A 20,036-nucleotide genomic window follows, 5' to 3' on the forward strand; every position below is an offset into this window, starting at 1 on the left:
GACGATCGGCTAATCTGCTTTGCCTCCTGGCATATCGGTCAAGTTGCTCTCCATTGCAACAACCACACTGTCTCCTCCTTTCTGCGCCCGCCATTCGACAGTTATCATCCCGAACAGAACCCACGTGGTTGCCAGGCTCTATTTGAACCGCAACAGCCAAACAATGACGCTCGTGCTCCTTAGAATAGTCCGTCGTCGTCACACCGCGCTTACTAGTCATTCTGCCGCCACTAGCTCTTCGGCAATAGTGCCTATCGCCGCAGGCTCGTCGTCCACCGTCGCCCACGCAGCCCCGGCGCCTGTCTCTAGAAAACAAAATGATGCAGCTCCCGGAGGTAACGCTGCATTGACGGCTCGACCGCAAACCTTCTGATCAGTTTGCCAACCAAACAGAACTTGATGGATGTTGTAGTGTATGATGTCAGTGTACCAGCACTTGTTGAAACTGGCACACCCATATCCATGATGAGTGCCCAATTGCGCCAGCACCTGAACAAAGTACTCACACCCACTGCATCAAGCACCCTCCACGTCGACGAGGGAGGAACGCCTACCATGCTTGGTATGTGCACCACTCGCATTCGCATCGTGGGGAGCCTAACCACGATGCTGTTTCCTGTTTTGGAATAATGCTCTTACGCCATTATACTGGGCTTGTACTTTTACAGCGAAGCCGTTGGGCTCTAGTTTTTCGGAATCTTTCGTGAGTTGTCATGATGATGATGATGACTTATTGGCATCCCGTTTGTAACGAGATGCTGCGAAACAATCACGCAGCCTGCTTCAGTTGTTCAGGTATACTATACATGCTTTTAATTCTAGCGTTTTATAGACATCACTTTATCTTTTTTTCTCTTCATGACTTCAATGTCTACCTTGTACCGCTACACATGCTAGTAACGGATCCGGTCGTATAAATATCTCTTCCCTGCTTTTTTCTACCAATGCTCCAGACGTTTCTCGCTGATATCGACTGCTGACCAGTTGTTGCTTCGGTCCACTTGAAATCCAGGCGCTTCTGCAAAGAGTATGTTACATGCGTGGCTCACTGGGTCGCATTCCATTAGGTTGTGCTGACTGGTCTCTACATTTTTTGCTGCAAGATATGCACGCCTTATCTAGTTAGGAATGTTTGTTCCGGTATATTTGTATTCCTAGGCGAACAGTCCCAGTATCAAATAGCAAGGCACTTTCCTCCATGTTATCGCAGATTTTCTCTTCGAATGACTTTTTTCACATTGTAAATCTCGGTGGTTCTTTTTTGTTTCAATTTCTTGTATCCAACTGAGTGTCTCTGTTTCTCTCACTTTCTTTCCGATAACTGCTGGTTTTCTATATACACTTTCAATTAACCTGTACATGGTTGCAAAGATTCTTGGCCTCTTCGTGCATTCTGTGTCCATAATTTCAAGGTCAAAATAATTGTGCACTTTAGCCGCTCATTTATTATTGCGATAGCAATTACATGGACGCTCCAGGCGCATTTCTGTCATCGGCGTCTCCGTGATGTTCAAGGGCGATAAAATCGTCGGCGCGCCGTATGCTGTATGCGCGAGTGAAAGCGTGCGAGGCTGAGTCGGAGAATGCGGCTCATTTTCGTGTGTGCGAGCGAGAAAGTCGGGCCCGAAGGACGCCTCCTCATGTCGCACGCGAGGAATGAGTGTCATGCGAGGGAGGGGGGTGATCTACTACGGCGGCTGCTGCACATACGGCGCGCCTGCGCGTGCGCCTATTTCGAAAGCGATCTGCGATGTGGCCAAAGTGCGCGCCCGCGCAGGACTCATCTTCAAAGCGATCTGGAATGCTTGCAGAGTGCGCGCAGTGCCGGTAGCTTCGTATGCGCAGTGCTTTCGACGTTTCCCTCAAGTTGAAGCGAGACAGGCACGAAAGTCCATTCGATCGCTGCTGGTGAGGCGATTGCTCTCTAGAATTTTCACAGCGAGTTTCCACGCTCAGATGGGTTCAAGTTTGCCTGTGCGTGCGTGAGACCGCACTTGTTAATTTAATTAGGACATGTTGACGAACTAGTTGTTAGGAATCCATGTGCTGTCGCTGTGTGTCTGTTTTTTTCTACGTCCTCGTTCAGTCGTGCTTACACATTATATCAGTGTTCATTTTATTAGTAAACGAATGTTGACAAGTTTATACAGCCCATAAAACTACTATCTTTAGTTCATGCAGCTATCTACTGATTCGCTATCGGAATCGGTGCTTCGCCTTTTGGGTGAAACTGTTACTTTGTTGTAATATAGCGTATTGTCATACGCAGCTGCTATTGACCAATAGGCAACGCCAATCAAGAAGGGTACTTCGATCAGTGCGATTCTTGCTACAGTTACCGTGTACACTTATTGGAGATGTTTATTAAGCAGGTTGAAGTAAGCGAAAATCTGCTTTCGAATTTAGATATTAATTAAGTACTTCCGGAGGATGCCGTCTATCGTCTGCTCACGCTCGGTTGCGGCCGCCCGCGTAGGAAATAAACTTTCGTCACCCTGCTTATTGGTGTCGTGTCCGTCGGGTTTCGCTAATTTCGATTAGTTGGGAATGCTCAGCTAGCCTCGAACCACGCGAAACCTCAGCTGAGACCGCACGCGCACTTTCCAACGTGGGCTCAGTCTTGGCCGCTCCTGGTTTGACGCCTTGGTAGATTTATTTTCGTAATGATTGAGCTACTGAGAGCGCTTCAAGATGCGCAAGTTAGATGTGGCCATTGCAGGACAAAGCCAGTCCACAGCACGTACCGCAGCTACGCAGACGCATGTCTGTCAAACCCTGTCGACCACAAATCAAGCGCTACGCATATGTACTCTAGTTGCATGTTGCTGCGGTCTGCTACGTAGCGAACATGCCGCTGCCACCAACGGGTTCGGCAGTGACTGCCGGAACAACCGCCTTTGATTTAGGTGTGGCGCGTCGTAGGCGCCAAAATAGGAAGTAGTGGCACTACGTCAACATCGATAACGAAGTTTGAGCTGCACGGCACGGAGACGTTCAGTACGCGGAGAGTTGCGGGTACGCGGCGCTTCGCTGTAGCCTTCGCAGTGCAAGGCATCGAAGGAGCCGAATCACCGTGAAGTACGTGTTTGATTGCCAATAACTCTACGTCTGGTAGACACATTGAATTAGTTTTAGAGCGCAGCTCCTAGGCGCCCGTTCCTGCGGTGAGTGTCTGCCTCGGCGTTGTCTCTCGCAGTCGACCGAACGAGAAGAGCAAAGTATGAAAACAAACGTAGAGCGAAGCAGGAGAGTAAGTACAGTGATAACGAAGATAGCGCGAGAAGGAAAGCGGCGCAAGAGAGTTCAGCGGAACCATGAGAGAGAGATTCTTGGTTTGGGAAGGAAAAACATGGGGTAAAGTGCAGCGCAGTAATTGTCTCTCAGATGAGGACACCTCAACCGCGCTGCACAAGAGGGAGAGGGAATTGAAAGAAGCGTGAAAGAGACGCGGCGGCGGCGGCCAAAACGGCGTGCACGGGCAAGTTCGTGACCTTCGCTTCTGTGGCGCGGTGATGCGCCTAGTCATGATGCGGAAAGCGGAGGAAGAGGGTATGACGAAAGCGTAACAAGACAAGCGTAGTGTCACGCAAGGCAGGCTTCGCGGCTACAATGACTACGAGGTGGCACCACATGAGCACGCGTCGTACGTATGGAACCAAAGCGCTCCATGAGCGCATCTCTGTCGGTGGCGGCTGCTGTTAAACGCCCCAACGCGTCACCCAGGCGCTGCCTCTCGTGATGTCCCGATTAGCGAAGCAGTCTCGCCACACTTCGCTCCGTTCGCAACCAGCCCCGCGAGCCAGATTGTCAACGCAAGATAATAGCTTTAGTTGAGCGTAATACAGTGAAAGCTCGTTAATTCGAACTTCAATAACTCGAATTTATGGATAATTCGAACTGTACAATTTGGTCCGGCCAAGCTCCACAGAAGTCTATGTATAAAAAAGTCCGTTAATTCGAACGCGAGACGGTTCCCTCACGGATAATTCGAACTACGCTCGCCTGGCACACGGCCAGAGAAACGCGCCTACTGCCTACACACAAGGCTGTATTGCCTCCGAAACGGAGAGAACGGCGACAGAAGGCAAAATCGGAAAAAAATCTGACCGACGCGGGGTCAGCCAGAAGGCAGCGGCGGCTGCCGCCTCTCCGTTCTACGTAGCCTCCGAGACTTCTTGCCCATTGCGAATCTCGGAGGCTTTGCAAATCTTGTACAGCTGCTAATGTTGTGCGGAGATGGCACGGCAAGCGCCAAAACACAGCGAATCAAGTACGTCGCAGCTGCGCTTGCAATCAAGAACCAACAAATCAGGGCCTTCGCCACCTTCACATGTTCAGCGTCTTTGTCTCGGCAGTCTTCATCGGTTGTGCACCTTTGTTTTCAGCTTAGGAGGTATCGGCCGTCGCGATTCATTGTGAGGTGTTAAGCCTCGGCTGACGTTCGTTTCGGTGGACATCGGTGGTGTGGCACAGTCGGACCCAGAGCTTCGACTTGAACATGGCGTGTGCCCGCGGCACACGCCATCACTTTCTGACACGCCAACTTTCTGACATGCCCTACTGCTTCCAAATCGCAGTGTACTGTTGCTTTCCTTCACTTTCGTTTGTTCGAACTTTCGTTAATTCGAACTGAAGCGGCTTCCACTTGCGGTTCGAATTAACGAGCTTTTACTGTAGAGGGTTTAGCGGAAAAGCGGTATCGAAATGCGCATTCGGAGAACGCTAAGCTAGCTATGCCGTTTAGCGTACGCACACTATTTCTCAAATTTAACGTTACCGTCTTAGCGTGGGGAGAAGAAGAAGAGGCCGAGGAGTGCGGATGTTTTCATGTCGGCTCCGGCTTTCTCAAATGTTATCGCGGATTTCTCTGTGCTTAGCGACCTAAAGTTTTCACCAAACAATTCTTGAAGTTCTCCGGACTCTGTGGACACCTCGCTTTCAGGTGGGACATTCCATTTTCCTGGGAACCGCACCTTTTCTCCACCCGCCACGTCGCCGCCGCGCTAAGCCTAGCTGGCCGGTCGTTCAGCCTCCGACTGCACCGATTGGGTCTCGGCGGCGTGTCGCGCCTCGGCGCGCGGCGTTTACATCTCCTACCAGAGTGATCCCGCACCTCTGTCTTCGCTATGGAGATCCAGGTCGCCGGCCAGGATATTTCGCCAGATGAAGTGACCGCCCAGTCTGGCTGGGTCACTGCACGATCCCGCCGCTCAAAACGCGGCACCGACAACTTGACCCAGGCCAATGGATCATCTCAAGCCCCAAGTAGCCGGCCCCGATCTCGGGCGAGGCAGCCCGTTAAAGCTCAAGTTTTGAAGGCGGGCCGCATGCCGCCGTTCCGACGGAGGACATCAAGATTGTCATCCGCCCCAAGGGCGCCCTTCATATAGCCAAGATCGGCAGTCCCGTGGTAACCACCGCAATTCTCCGAGCAGCGAACCTCACGGACGAAGAAAGCTCAGAAGACACTGTCTGCCCGAATACGCAACAAAACATCGTTGTCGTCAGTACACCTCGCCCGGACCATGCAGACCGGTACGCTCGCATCCGCTCTATCCATGTGAACGGCGTCAACCACGAGGTCAATGCATACGAAACCGCAGCTGAGCACACGACGAAAGGGGTCATCCGTGGGATCCCACTCACGGAGACTCCCCAGCAGATCCACAACAAAATTGTCACTGCCCGAAACCCGACAGCCTTGGCAGCCAAGCGCATCGCTTCAACTACAACAGTGATCGTCGCTTTTGACGGACTGGATGTGCCTTATCAGGTCTGCTACGGTTCCACGTTACTCCCATGTTCGCTATATCGGAAGCAAATTGACATTTGTTACCAGTGTGGCCGCCTCGGACACCGTATGGACGTTTGTCCCTACCCAAATAACAAGATATGCCGGGGCTGCGGTGTCCGCAACCCCCCCGCCGACCATAACTGTAACCCTAAGTGCTCGCTCTGTGGTGGTCCCCATCTCACCGCGGACAAAAGCTGTGCCGCTCGATATAAAACCCCGTACGTCATCCGCAAGCGTATCGGAGAACGACGAACAACCAGCCAAGCCACCTATAAACAAGCCGGCCCCTCCGCCCTCAGCACCAGAACCAGGCCACGCTCCCGCACACCGTCAAGGGGGAGCCGTTCCCGCTCCAGAACTCCATCTCGATCCAGGCAACAACGCTCAAGATCCCGGTCTGCATCGGCTTCACGCATCACATCTACCAACAACAGCAAGGTGAGCTTCGCAGACGCTCTCATGGGCACCTCGCGAGAGGGTCGTAAGATCGACAACACACAAGTCACCTACCCTCCTCTTTCACCAGAAAACCCAGAAATAGCTCAGCTTAAGCGCGAGAACGCCATCCTACGTGATCTCCTAACTAAACTCTCGCAGGAGGTTAGAGACCTCAAACAGTCCCAAACACCAGGCCCTACACCTATCGCACAGAACGTCCCTGCCGCTAGTCAGGAGGCCCCCTCGACTCCCGCCCCCAAGAAGAGAGCCCTGCAAGATGGAGCCATGGGACAGGTCCGCTCTGAAGTTAAAGACATGCTCATCTCACTTCAAACAACTATTAGCACTTTCCAACATGCTCTGGACTCCATCCAGCAAGCCTTCATTGGTATTGTCCAACGCGTGACCAACCTGGAAACTCATATTCTCACGCCTCCTAGCCATGCCGCCCCCGTCTGCGACCCTTCCGGTACGCCGATGGCGACATCCACCATCTCCCACCATGGCTCACACTAATCAAGACGCCCTCATTTGGCAGTGGAACTGCCGAGGCTTTCATCAAAAACAACCAGTGCTCAATCAATACCTACGCCAACATACCCGCCGCCCGGATGCTATCCTACTTCAAGAAACCAACAACGCCCCGACCATGCTCCCCGGTTATCAAACCTTCCATACCACCCACCCTCTTCGCCGGGTCTCCACCCTAGTACGGCGTCGTATTCCTGTTATTGAACATGATCTCAATAGTCCTCACATCGAACATCTATTCCTCGAATTAATTCCCAATCGTAAACGGAAAGAATGCATCTTCCTTCTGAACATATACAATAGCCCCAAGGATAAAGCAAGGTGTCGCTTCCTCACCCTCTTTAAGAAGGCTCTTCACGTAGCTAGAGCGCACCCCCTACTCATCGGCGGTGATTTCAACCTCGCCCATACAGGCTGGGGCTACGTTCGCACGGAAGCTGCAGCTCGCAACCTCTGGCAAGATTACCACGACTTAGGCCTTACGCTCATCACGGATCCCTCCTTTCCTACACGCCTCGGTACTTCCACTACCCGGGACTCTACCCCCGACCTCACCTTCATCAAACATATCACCAATGCACACTGGACCAATACCCAGCAAGACCTGGGCAGCGACCATTATATCCTTGCTCTCTCTTTACCCCAACTCGCTGCCGCCCCTGCCCCCACTAAAGAATTCACCATTACCGACTGGGATGTTTTTCGAAAAATACGCATAGGTTCTACCTCAGCAGAAGGCATTACCGACATTAACACCTGGATGCAAGCTCTACGCACTGATGTTCAAACGGCCACTCGGGTGGTAACTACAGATGCCTCAGTTGAACGCATGGATAGCCGCCTCGCCCATCTTCTGGAGGCTAAAGCCTCCATCCTAGCTCGATGGAAGGGGCAGCGCCTAAACCGTCGCCTCAGAAGCAAGATCTCGAAACTGAACACAGCCATCGAGGAGCATTGTCAAATCCTCAGCCGGCAACAATGGACTGAGCTGTGTAACACGGTGGATGGACAACTTCATCGCCCTTCCTCGTGGCAACTCCTCAAACATCTGCTTGATAATACCACCACCCGCACCACCCAACAGGATCGGCTGCAGAAGCTCCTTTATACGGAGACCCTTAAGCAAGGTCCACAACAGGTGCTTGACTACCTCTGCACCAGATATATCTCCAGGGGACAAGTCAGTCCACACAGCAATTACATCGGTAGACCCAACCCAACACTAGACGCCGATTTCAGCGTATCTGAAATACACGCCGCTCCACGCAAGCTTAACGGTCGTTCTGCTCCAGGGCCAGACGGGGTCACTAACAAAAGCCTTCGCAATCTCGATGACGAGTCCGTGTCCCATCTGACTGACTACATCAACGATTGCTGGCGCAGTGGTGCCCTTCCAGCCGCCTGGAAGACTGCCAACGTTATCTTAATCCCAAAGCCTGGCAAACCATCTAGCCTCAATAACTTAAGGCCCATCTCCCTCACTTCATGCGTAGGCAAGGTGATGGAACACGCCTTCTTAGCACGCATCAACAGTCACCTCGAGGACAACTCTCTCTATCCCCACACCATCATTGGATTTCGCCCTCACCTTTCTACTCAAGACGCTATGTTGCAGCTCAAACATCAAGTGCTCAACGATCGTTCTCGTAACATGAAAGCCATTCTCGGACTCGACCTCACTCAAGCCTTTGATAACATTTCCCATGCAGCTATCCTTGATCAGGTCTCCAACCTCCAGCTGGGAGAGCGAGCCTACAATTACATCCGTGACTTTCTCTCCAATCGCACGGCTACCCTCTCGGCCGGGGATTTACGATCAGACCAGCTTCCCCTTGGCAGCAAAGGCACCCCGCAAGGTTCCGTTATCTCTCCCATGCTCTTTAACTTAGTCATGATTGGCCTTGCCAAGCAGCTACAGCAAGTCGACAATATCAACCATACCATCTACGCCGACGACATCACCATCTGGTCGTACCGAGGCAGTGATGGTCAAGTGGAATCGGCCCTCCAAACGGCGATTGACACGGTTGAAGCCTATCTCCAAGGGACTGGACTGCGCTGTTCGCCGGCTAAATCGGAGCTTCTGCTATACAAGCCCATTCAGCGGGGTCGCCCTCCCAAACACCAATCTGATCACCGACCCTGTGACGCCATCACCCTACGCCTTCAAGATGGCAGTCCTATCCCAAACGTCCCTAGTATCCGGGTTCTTGGTCTCACCATCTCTACCAACGGCTCCAACGCCTTGGCTCTCAACAAGATCTGTGCCCAATCTCAAAACACCCTACGACTTCTTAAACGTATATCTAACCGTCGAGGAGGACTCAAAGAAGAAAGCCTTCTCCGACTCGTCCAATCCTTTGTCATATGCCACATCACCTACGTTGCTGCGTACCTCAACTGGTACCGGGCTGAGCAGAACAAGCTCGACACCCTCATACGAGGGGTCTACAAGCAAGCACTTGGTCTCCCACATTGCACCAGCACTGAACTCTTCAACCAACTGGGAGTTCACAACAACCTTTCCGAACTCATTGAAGCCCAACAACGCTCTCAGCTTGAACGGCTCACCCATACTGAAACGGGGCGCTTTATTCTGTCCACGCTTGGCTTCACCTACCATCAGCAACAGGGCCCCAAACAACCGATCCCGACCGACATCCGTAGCTGGATCTACATAGACCCTATCCCTAGGAATATGCACCCTGAATATAACAGGGCCCGGCGCCAAGCTCGGGCCGGAGCTATCATAAAAGCCCTTGCCAACGTACCTGGCGTCACATTTGTTGATGCAGCCCGATACTCCCATGGCACACGATTTGTGGCCGTTGCCACACGTGATGGAGCCCTACACCATGCCTGCAGCGTCACTACCCCCACTGCAGAGACGGCTGAAGAAGTGGCCATCGCCCTGGCCACTTTAGATCCCACCTGTCACACCATAGTGTGTGACTCTCGCTCAGCCGTTATTAACTTCAGCAAAGGGCGTATTTGTCCCCAAGCTCTTCGCATCCTCTGCCAGGCACCACATTCTGAAGACAACATCATCTCCCTAACATGGATCCCGGCCCATGCGGGCCCTGTCCACCCACACCTCCCCAATCTCAACGAGGTCACCCACTCCATTGCGCGAGGCCTAGTCAACCGCGCCGGAGTCACTGGAGATGAGTTGGACACCAGGGACAGTCTGACAACTTATAACGATCTTGTTAAGGCCTTTTACCTGAGTCGCCGAATCTTCCCCCCGCCTCACCCAAAGTTCAGCCGGGCGCAGGCTACCACCCTGCGTCTACTACAAACAAACACGTACCCTTCACCCGCCCGCCTCCACCTTATATTTCCGGACGTCTACACTACCCCCAACTGCCGGTGCTGTGGAATTCACCCGGCTACGCTTTCGCATATGCTATCGGAGTGCCCAGCACCGTACGCACAGACTAACACCACGACTCTCTCGGCGAGGTTGCATGAGGCTCTGCGGAGCTCCACCCTCGACGACCAAACCTGGGCGACCCAGCACGCCCGCGAGGCGGCGGCGAGGCAAGCCCTCGACGTCCCTTCGTGGGAGGCGTAGGCCCGGCCACCATAAAGTGCTGGTTCTGCAATAAAAGTTTATTCCTCCTCCTCTTAGCGTGGGTAATGTAGTTTACATAAATCATGGCGGCGGTCCCAGCCGCCCGCTTCGAAGTGAATTTGGCGTTGTTTTGTAGAATACAATTCGTTCGTAGCACATGACTGTAAATGCCTTGTGCTTACTCTCAGGCCGCATCGACGACAGAGTAATATGGATAACCTTACGGGGTTTTCGAGATCTCTTATCGTTTCAAACGCGCCTAAGCCTAACGAGAGAACGCTCCTACATGCCAGCGCCACCTATCGGTGAAGTTCGGAGAATGGCGCGACTACGGCACATGGCCTCTCAGATCGGTATATATCGGAGGCTATGGTAGAAAGCTTAAATAATAAAGTAGGGGTTTTACATGCCAGAACTACGATTTTAATGAGACCCGCAGTAGTGGGGGACTCCGGAAATTTGGATGACCTTGGGGGTTAAAGAGCCTTGGGTGGAAGTTAAAGACCCCTGGCGTTCTTTAACGTGCACATAAATCTAAGCACCCGGGTGCTTTCGCATCTCACCCTCATCGAAATGCAGCCGCCGGGATTTGATCCCGGGCTTAGCATGTCGTGCTTAGCAGCCCAACACCACAGCCACTAAGTAACCACGGCGGGTGGTAGAAAGTCCGTGCTACTGTTTGGGCGCAGATACGTGGACATGGAAAGTAAAAATACAACACGCTCCTCGCTTCCATTGCGCTGCCTCTCTCACTTTCCGGATGGGCACAAAGATACCATCGCTTAAGTACACTGTGTATGCGAAATTCAAAGTTTCATGGAATAGCATCCCACACGTACACTACGCTAACACTGCACCAAAACTCGCGTTCTGCAAAGTTCGTTTACGTAACGGTAACAGTATTTACCTTAACCTCATAACAATGCTTACGTTAAACTAAAACAGCCTACCATCGCGAAATGAAAGCACCTGTAGATCTGCGCTTAAATTTTCGCATCAGGGAATGGTAATCGTCGGTGAACTTTTTTAGCGAGAAGAATTTGGGAAGTACGCTATTTTGCCTTGGAATGAATTTCTTCACTGCGATGAAAAGTGGTTCAGAGGCCCCTGAACTATCTTTTTTTGTCGCAAATTTGGTAGCCAGTGAGGCATGCCTTATCAAACAGCAATGTATGCGCGTCGCGAATGTACAGGTGCGGCCACTACTAGCGGTAATACGGGAGCTCGAGGCAGCGCCCTGTGGAGCGCGACCACAAACGAATGTGAATTGTTGCTGCGCAGGCCCAATCAAAGCGATAGGCGGCGCTCTCGGAGCGTCATCTGCTGTCTCAGAGGAGTTGGTAACGGCAGCAGTCGTTGCAACCAAAGCACCCCACGGTCGTCCTAGGACTAAACCGGCACTCCGTCCCGTTATGTAAATTATAGAGTAAATTATGAGTAATTATAATTAATTATAAGTAAGTAATTATAGACTAAATTATGGAGTGGGCGCGGCGAAAGCGCTGGGAGCATGTGGCTTACGGCCTCTCGTTTCTTCGTCGTGCAGGCTCTGCTGATTTCTTCTGCCGAGGCCTTATCTTCGACTCCCTTCGCTGAGCCGCTTTTTTGACTCAACCGAAGACAACAAAAGGGATTCGACGACGCAGTCCCGGAAGGGGCTCTTCTGCATTTCCGGCCCGGATTTGTTACGTCAACAGCCACCAATGCTATAAGAAGTGGACTACCCCTCGGCATCGACAGTGGGCACGGCGAAAGCGCTGGGAGCATGTGGCTTACGGCCTCTCGTTTCTTCGTCGTGCAGGTTAGGCATGAATGTTCAATACGTAGTGATGACATATTTCTTGTTATTTTTCCGTGCCCACGCACCTGCTTGACTATTGCATATGAATGCTTTTGTTCGTGCAAACTTATCATCTGCGGTGATGTAGAGTTAAATCCAGGTCCTCTTACAGTTGAGGAAATGTTCGCGCAACTCTTGGAAGGACAGAATGAAATCAAAGCACAAATAGTTGACTTAAAAACTCGTCTTGAATGTACTGAAAAAAGTACTGAGTGTTTTGATGTACGACTGAATACCCTTGACGAAAACGTTAATGAAACCCATGCAAAACTAACCGCTAGCGTTGAGACTCTTCAAGAAGCCGTCATAACACAGCATGCTAAACTAGTTGACCTTGAAAATCGCAGTCGTAGATCAAACTTGATAGTTTTCGGTATTGCGGAACACGCGAATGAAACTGAACTGGACTTGAGGAAAAAGGTTATTGATGAATTGTTTAGGAATAAGTTGGGCGTGAACTGCTCTTCAGTCGCCCGCATTCACAGACTAGGACGTAGCGAACAAAATCGGCCAGTAATTCTTCATTTTCAAGACTACAGGGAAAAGCAGGCTGTCTGGAAGAATGTTTCAAAGCCTAAGGGTTCTCCGATAAGTATTGATAACGACTACTGTGAGGACACTCGACGGAAGCGTAAATTGCTGTTGCAGACAGCGAAGGAAGAGAAAGCAGTTGGTAAAAAAGTATTCCTTGTGCATGATAGCCTTCATGTTGACAATGACATCTACAGTTGGAATGACTCCTCAAACACTCGAAAATGGCTAACCCCCGTATTCAGAAACGCATCTTGACTTGAAGCCCATGCTTGACTTGATTTTAATGACGCCTGTCGCGAACGCACCGTAAGAAACGCAATGAGCATCTTTGGCGCGTTCGCAACAGGCGTCATTTATATCAAGTCAAGCATGGGCTTCAAGTCAAGATGCGTTTCTGAATACGGCGGTTACAAAGGCGAAAAAGAAGCCTACTAACATATAGCAGTTCCCAACTGCGCAGCTGCGCCTGATATCTTTTAATGCACAGAGCATTAGTAACAAACTTGATAAGCTTGAAAATATCCTTATTTTATATGACCCGCATATATGCGTTATTACAGAAACGTGGCTACATGATCAGATAGGCGACGACGAAATTGTGCCGCCTGGTTATCAAGTCTTCAAGTGTGATAGAGGCTCTCGTGGTGGCGGCGTGGCGGTTATTATAAAAGATAGCGTTGATGCCACTCTTGTTGATCAAATTGCGGATCATGAAAGCCTTTTTTTGAAAATATCGTTTAAGCAGGATACCTTTTCCCTTTGTGCCATTTACCGTACACCCAATGCAGATGATTTGTTTTTGAATAAGCTATACGTTCGACTTTTAGGTTTGCGTAATAAAAACATATTGATAACTGGTGATGTTAATTTACCAACAATTGATTGGGAGAACCTACGTTATGGCTGTTCTTCTACTGGTGATTCTATTCTTGACATCATGTTTTTTGCTCAACCTTAAGCAAGCGGTGACTGACTGTACTCGAGGCAGCTCAATTTTGGATTTACTGTTCCTCAGTGAAATATTCATTCACGGCACCATTGTAATTGAGCCTGGTATTTCTGACCATAAGCTAATCTTCTTTATCTGGGATAAGACTTTAGGTCGAACTAAAAAAACTCAGTCAGCCACTGTTGTAAAAGAATTTTCTAAGGCTGATGATGTCGCTACAATTGATTACCTTGATACGCATATCGAAACCTTATCACACGATGTTGAGACCTCATGGCAACTCTTTGTTAAAACCATACATTATTGTCTTGATAATTTTGTACCCAGCCGAAAAATGTGTAAGCACCGTGTAAACCCGTGGATTAACCGAGAAATGATCCACATGAAGCGTAAAATTAAAAGACTACGCAAGAAGCGTGCAACAATGACTTCCCAGTTTACAGAATTAAAAGTTAAGGTACAAACAAGCTAGGCAAAAGCAAGGAAATATTTTGATACTAATACATTGACAGATTTTCTTCAAACTTACCCCCAAAAGTTTTGGCGGTACTTAAGTCAGACGAAAACCGGGATTAGCAAAATGAATGTCGATGGTTTGCTGATAACTGACTCCTGTGCTATTGCTGAACATTTTAATGCATATTTCCAGAGTGTTTTTACTAAAACCGATGATTACGAATTTCAGAATTCAGTCGTTGAAACTGATACTGACATAGAAGTAACGAGGGAAGGAGTAATACATATGCTGTTAAAACTTGATCCTAAAAAATCTGCTGGGCCTGACGGTATCCCTAATACCTTTCTTAACCGATACGCTGAGTATTTATCCCGGTTTCTAACTGCTCTTTTTAACTGTTCACTGTCTTCAGGGGAAATACCGACTGACTTGGGTATAGCACGTGTTAAGCCGATTCATAAAAAAGGTGACCACTTGTCGTTTGAGAATTATCGTCCTATCTCTATTACAAGCAGTTGTTGTAAACTTCTCGAGCATGTTATTGCAAACTTCATTCATGAATTCTTTAGTGATAACAATGTACTATCAAAATTTCAACATGGATTTAGAAAAGGGTTATCCACTGTTACACAACTAGTTACAACTGTGCATGAATTTTCACGAGTGCTTGATGCATCAGGTCAAATAGATGTTCTCTTTCTAGATTTCTGTAAAGCCTTTGACAAAGTGCCACATGGGAAACTGCTTTACAAATTACAGTGCTTGGGGTTACCAAGACAAATAGTTCAGTGGATTGCGGCTTACCTTCACAACAGACAACAGTATGTGGTAATAAATGATTCATCATCTGCTATTCTTCATGTCACGTCTGGAGTTCCACAGGGAAGTGTATCGGGACCACTTTTGTTTTTAATTTATGTTAATGACTTGGTTGATGTTATTCCCGAAAATGTGTCTGTACGTTTGTTCGCGGATGATTGTATCATTTTTAAACAAATTGTATCCCCCAGAGATCACATTGAATTGCAACATGCACTGAATGTTATTGACGACTGGTGTCAAAAATGGGGCATGCAACTAAATACTCAGAAAACAGTACTACTTCGTATCACCAGGAGACTAAATCCGAGCCAGTTCTGCTATACCCTTAGAAACAATAGTATCTCGATTGTAGGCAAATATAAGTACTTAGGTGTCACCCTCACAAGCAACTTAACTTGGTCAACCCACATTTCTGATATCTGCACATCTGCACTACGTAAGTTATGGTTCCTTAAAAGAAAGCTGAAATTCGCACCCTCGCAAACAAAGCTTTAAGCTTATAATACGTGTGTTCGTTCTAAGCTTGAGTATGCTTCTATCATTTGGGATCCATATTTAAAGAAAGATATCATGCAACTTGAACGTATTAACAGAAAGGCTGTTAGGTTTATATTTGGCAAATATCGTAGACTTGATTCCCTCTCCAACCTAATGCAATTAAACTGTATTTCTACGCTAGAAGCCCGCAGAAAATTTAGTCGCCTTTCATTTCTTTATAATTGTATGTTTGGTAACATAAAAATAGATCTACCTGACAGTATAAAACCCTTAACAACACGACGCACACGCCATGGCCATGAATTTGCACTAACCCCAATCTTTGCCCGATCAAAAGCTTTCAAATTCAGTTATTTTCCAAGAACTGTGGAAGAATGGAATTCTTTGCCGTCTGATATTTTTGGTTCCAATAATTTTCTCGCTGAGTTGGAGTGTTACCTTCTCTCTTAAGCTTTATTTTTCTTTTTTTCTTTTTGCCTTTCTTCTTTCTTGCTTGCTTTTTTGTTGTCTGTTGCTTTGCACATTCATGTTGGATGTAACCCACACCTGCTTGGGCCACCACAGTGGCCTGCAGTATTTTGAAATAAATAAATAAATAATATAGGTCAGGTCGCGCATGTGGCTGCATTCTTCTGACGCGAAGGCGATAAAACGCTCAGCTATATCTGCATTGCCGAGAATAAGAAAGTCCTAGAGCGCACCAACGCTTCACTACGTCTGCGGGTTTATGACAAATACTGAATGACACACTGGCCCAATTATGATGATCCAAACTTTTGATATGATCCTGTTCTCCGTGACCCTTTACAAAGAACTGCCGCGTTGTTGTACCACTTCATTTCTTTGTAGCAAGTCACAATGCCACGGCTATTGTGTCAGAGGACGAACGCTGCTGGACTATTACCGATGGAGAATAACCAAGTGGGTACTGTTCACGTTCGAGTAGAGCGGCCGGCAAATATTATTTTGTCGATGTCATATATTATTTTATTGCAATTAGTTCACTGTTGTGAATGGCATGCTGTCAACGAAGAAAATGTAGATAATTAAATCAGGTGTAAAACTGTCATTTTTCAACCAGGTGATTTTAGCCGAATTATTTTTTATGGCATATAAATAAAGCCCGGGAAAATCAAAACTATCTCGTAAGTAAAACCCAAAGCCTTCGAACACGCTCTATAGGAGTTAGTAAGTCCACTGTTTCTACGAAGCATCAACCACCAGTTATCGGCACTGTTTCCTTATCAGAACAAAGATGTCATGCTGTCGTAGACGAGACGCACAATATAACCTGACAGCTCTGCGACTAACTGCTATAGAGCTTGTTAGAAGGCGCTGATTTTTGACGCGGGTGGATGGTTCGTCACTCAATATCTTCTTTTTTTATTTTTCGCGCACTTTTTTTATCAACCGGAAAATATAAACGTGCCAGCTTTAGTTTCTCTCAATTTCCTACAAATTCTTCATTGACAGCACGACATTCAAGACAGTAAATAAAAAAAATATTTGCAATATTCTATTAACTTGAATGGCACCAACAAGAATATTAGTGGTGGCTACTAAACTCTACTTTGTACATTAAGCACTTGGTTATCTTCGCGAGAATAGTCCGTCTTTTAGAAAAACGCGATACCTGGTAGCTGGGACATGCTGCGTATGCCCATTCAGTAGTTCTTACAAGCGTGTCACTTAAAATAAATCGGCCAATAATTGCATTGTATGGTGCGCTATTTTCCTCTTTGTCGTTCCTCTCTCTGAAGTTCATTGCACGCATGCGCGCAACTTCGTGCTCGTATCATGACCCTATCGTGTCTTTATTTGATGGTTATAAATACCACTAAAGTTGGTGGCAATACGGTTCTTGCTTTTGTGTTTTGTTCACACACGTGCTTAGAATACACTTTTACAAGAGAAGCGACAAAATTTTTTCTTGGCAATGGAACTACCACTTGCAAACAAAAAAAGTCGCAGGCCTGCGGGGCATACGCAGCACAATCACAGCGTGAGCTGGAGGAGAGGATCCACAGGAGCTTCATTTTGTGCAGAGCGCACTGGACGGCTTCCGCGACGAAGTCTGCTCGCGTCGTTTTCACAAGAACAATCTAAGCTGTGGGTTGTACCGCTTCCTGGACAGTGGTCTGCCGAGCCCGACGTTGTTCTGTTGCAACCGCACGCGTAGCTCTGCTACTCGCTTCTTCAGAAGCGGTTTGTAGCTTGCGAGGAGGCACCATAACATGTACCGAAGAGTAAACAGAGGGATGCAGACTGCTCGACACACATGTCACGACACACCTGTGATACGATACGGTGCTGTTGATGAGGATGAGGATTTATTGGCACCCCTTTGAAAAAGGGCGGTGAGAAATAGTGCCCTAGCCTGCTTGATTTACAAAGCGACATGGAGCATGCAAATGCTACATACCCCTGCTATATCTCGGGGCAACTGGTAGATTAGAACGCAAATCCAATGCAAAGTTTGAACTTATTGACACTACGTGGTGGGCTTGTCACATCGCGTGACAAATGGCAGGATGCTATGCCAATGATGATGATCATGATTTGTTGGCATTCCCTTTTAAACGGGTCGGTGACAGCAGTCGCCTGTCCTGCTTGATTTATTCAGGTATCGCATACATGTTTTTCATTCCAGCATTTTTGTATAGATCTCTATGATGTCTTCATGGCTCAAAACTTCTCTATCTACCTTGTGCCGCAACCTATGCAACTGCTACGTGGCCTGCCACCTGTTGTACTAATGTGCAACTGCAATGCAAAATGTGCACGTATCGACGCTATGCGGCGCACCTGTCACATTGTGTGTCTCCTCGTGCTCTAGGACGCGTTTATAGGGCACGTTTCCGCTACAAGCTAGCAACCGCTAGCGTGGCTCAGTGGCAGGGTAGCTGGCACCCACGCTGAGGGACCGTGTGCTATCCCAGTGTGAACTGGGTACTGTTTTCTAATTCACGGCGATAGCGGCGACAGACACTGGTGTCGGCGGCCGAAATAGCTGTTGGAATGAGCCTATAATAGCTTACGCTGTAAAAAGCCCTACTGAACTCAATGATGTAGCACATGCCACTATAGCCTGGGCAATAATACCAATGACTCGTAAACTCTGTGTACTAGTCGTATGCATCATAACCTCCATTTGGGTAGTACTGCAGTTACGAGCGCCATTACCTACTTGCCTTCCTAGAATCTTAGATAACTTTGGGGCATGCAATTTACTTGCTTTTGGTTAGCAACCGATGTCGTTTTTTTAAAGAGTGTACAAGTACTACTGAAGTCACACTTAGTGAAAAGGGTGCAGGGGAGAACAACTATGGCAAATAAGTATGTCAAGGTAAATCCGAAAGGAGAAATGACAGAATTTGTAAAAGAACTCTTTGAGCAAGTGTTGAAAGCGGTATATGGTAATTTTGCGCGATATTTCCCAGCAAAATATTCTATATCTTTTTTTCGTCAATTATGCTGACGTATAATACGCGTGTTGGCTTCAGCAATCTAGTCTAAGGAGTCCCGCCAACTGCAGGTTCGCAAGAAACCACTAGAACGTTAAGCGTGCTTTATCTTTCGTTACACAAAACGTGCACTACAATGTCGCACGGTGACAAAGTAACCTGAATAATCTCTCTACCCAGCCTTTCTACACCCTTTCGAGTTTTTATGCCCTGTGAGATTATTTGTCATGCTTGACAATGTTTAATCCTGCCCTGTTTGTATCTAAGCACTACGACACAAAATGATCACAGTGCACTCTACCAGTGAGTCACTGGGTGAGAGCTCATTCTCGACTGAAATTAACTAGGGAACTCAAGTGCTATATATATATATATATATATATATATATATATATATATATATATATATATATATATATATGATATTTGTCACGATAACAGCAAGAAAATAATGACATTTACTTTCACTTATGAAATTTACTGCACTATCCATCTTACAGACTCATATGGTAATACAGTAGCATCAGAATTACAGACGGTGGACAGACGAATTTTGCACATCGTCGTTCCAGGGCCGGACGCAAGGCTGAGTAATGTACATGTAACTGCGAGCAACGGGATAGGTCTCTATCACAAACCTTGCGGCTGCTCCTTACTAGTGCTTACTAAGAGCGTCTGTTTCGTAAAAAAAAGTGACTCACATGCAATATGCGTTATGATGAGCTGCTAAATGAGGCTGGGCATTAGTTCGAATGCTATGTTTCTGTTCTCTGAGCAGATCGTTTAGGCATTGTCCGCTCTTGCGAATACGAACTTTTCCACACTATCGCGTAACTCTGTATGCTCCGCCTGTGCGGGCAAGGCAGGAATTTAACCTCGTTACTTGCTTTACACAAGTTGCCATCATTTAGAAAATTTCGTGTTTTCGTTTTGTCGACCGATACAGAAACCTACCTAAGCTAAACAAGGAATTTGAGGGCTACAGTGACACAATAACAATGAGCAAATCATTTTTTGTGGCATCCAGCATGCGATGATGATAAGGAAGAAAACAGTTACATTATTTAGCTTATCCCTCACACCTATTGCTTACGTCTGCGCATTTATTTGCCTAGTCTGGCTTATTAAGATTTCT

The 20,036-nt window shown here is 47.9% G+C and overlaps 2 long non-coding RNA genes across 3 annotated transcripts in view; one reads left to right on the forward strand and one right to left on the reverse strand.

Moving 5' to 3' along the window:
• The window catches only part of LOC135899706 (uncharacterized), an 81,431-nt gene that overhangs the window by 23,177 nt on the left and 38,218 nt on the right, over positions 1–20,036 (reverse strand). The gene's annotated exons all lie outside the window — the stretch shown is intronic.
• The window catches only part of LOC135899708 (uncharacterized), a 48,019-nt gene continuing 39,664 nt past the window's right edge, over positions 11,682–20,036 (forward strand). Inside the window, exons 1-2 of the long non-coding RNA XR_010563701.1 lie at positions 11,682–11,794; positions 11,884–12,138. This is a non-coding gene — a long non-coding RNA (uncharacterized lncRNA). The remainder of the gene's footprint in view (positions 11,795–11,883; positions 12,139–20,036) is intronic.

Source organism: Dermacentor albipictus, chromosome 7 (genome assembly GCF_038994185.2).
Source record: "Dermacentor albipictus isolate Rhodes 1998 colony chromosome 7, USDA_Dalb.pri_finalv2, whole genome shotgun sequence".
Taxonomy (NCBI): domain Eukaryota; kingdom Metazoa; phylum Arthropoda; class Arachnida; order Ixodida; family Ixodidae; genus Dermacentor; species Dermacentor albipictus.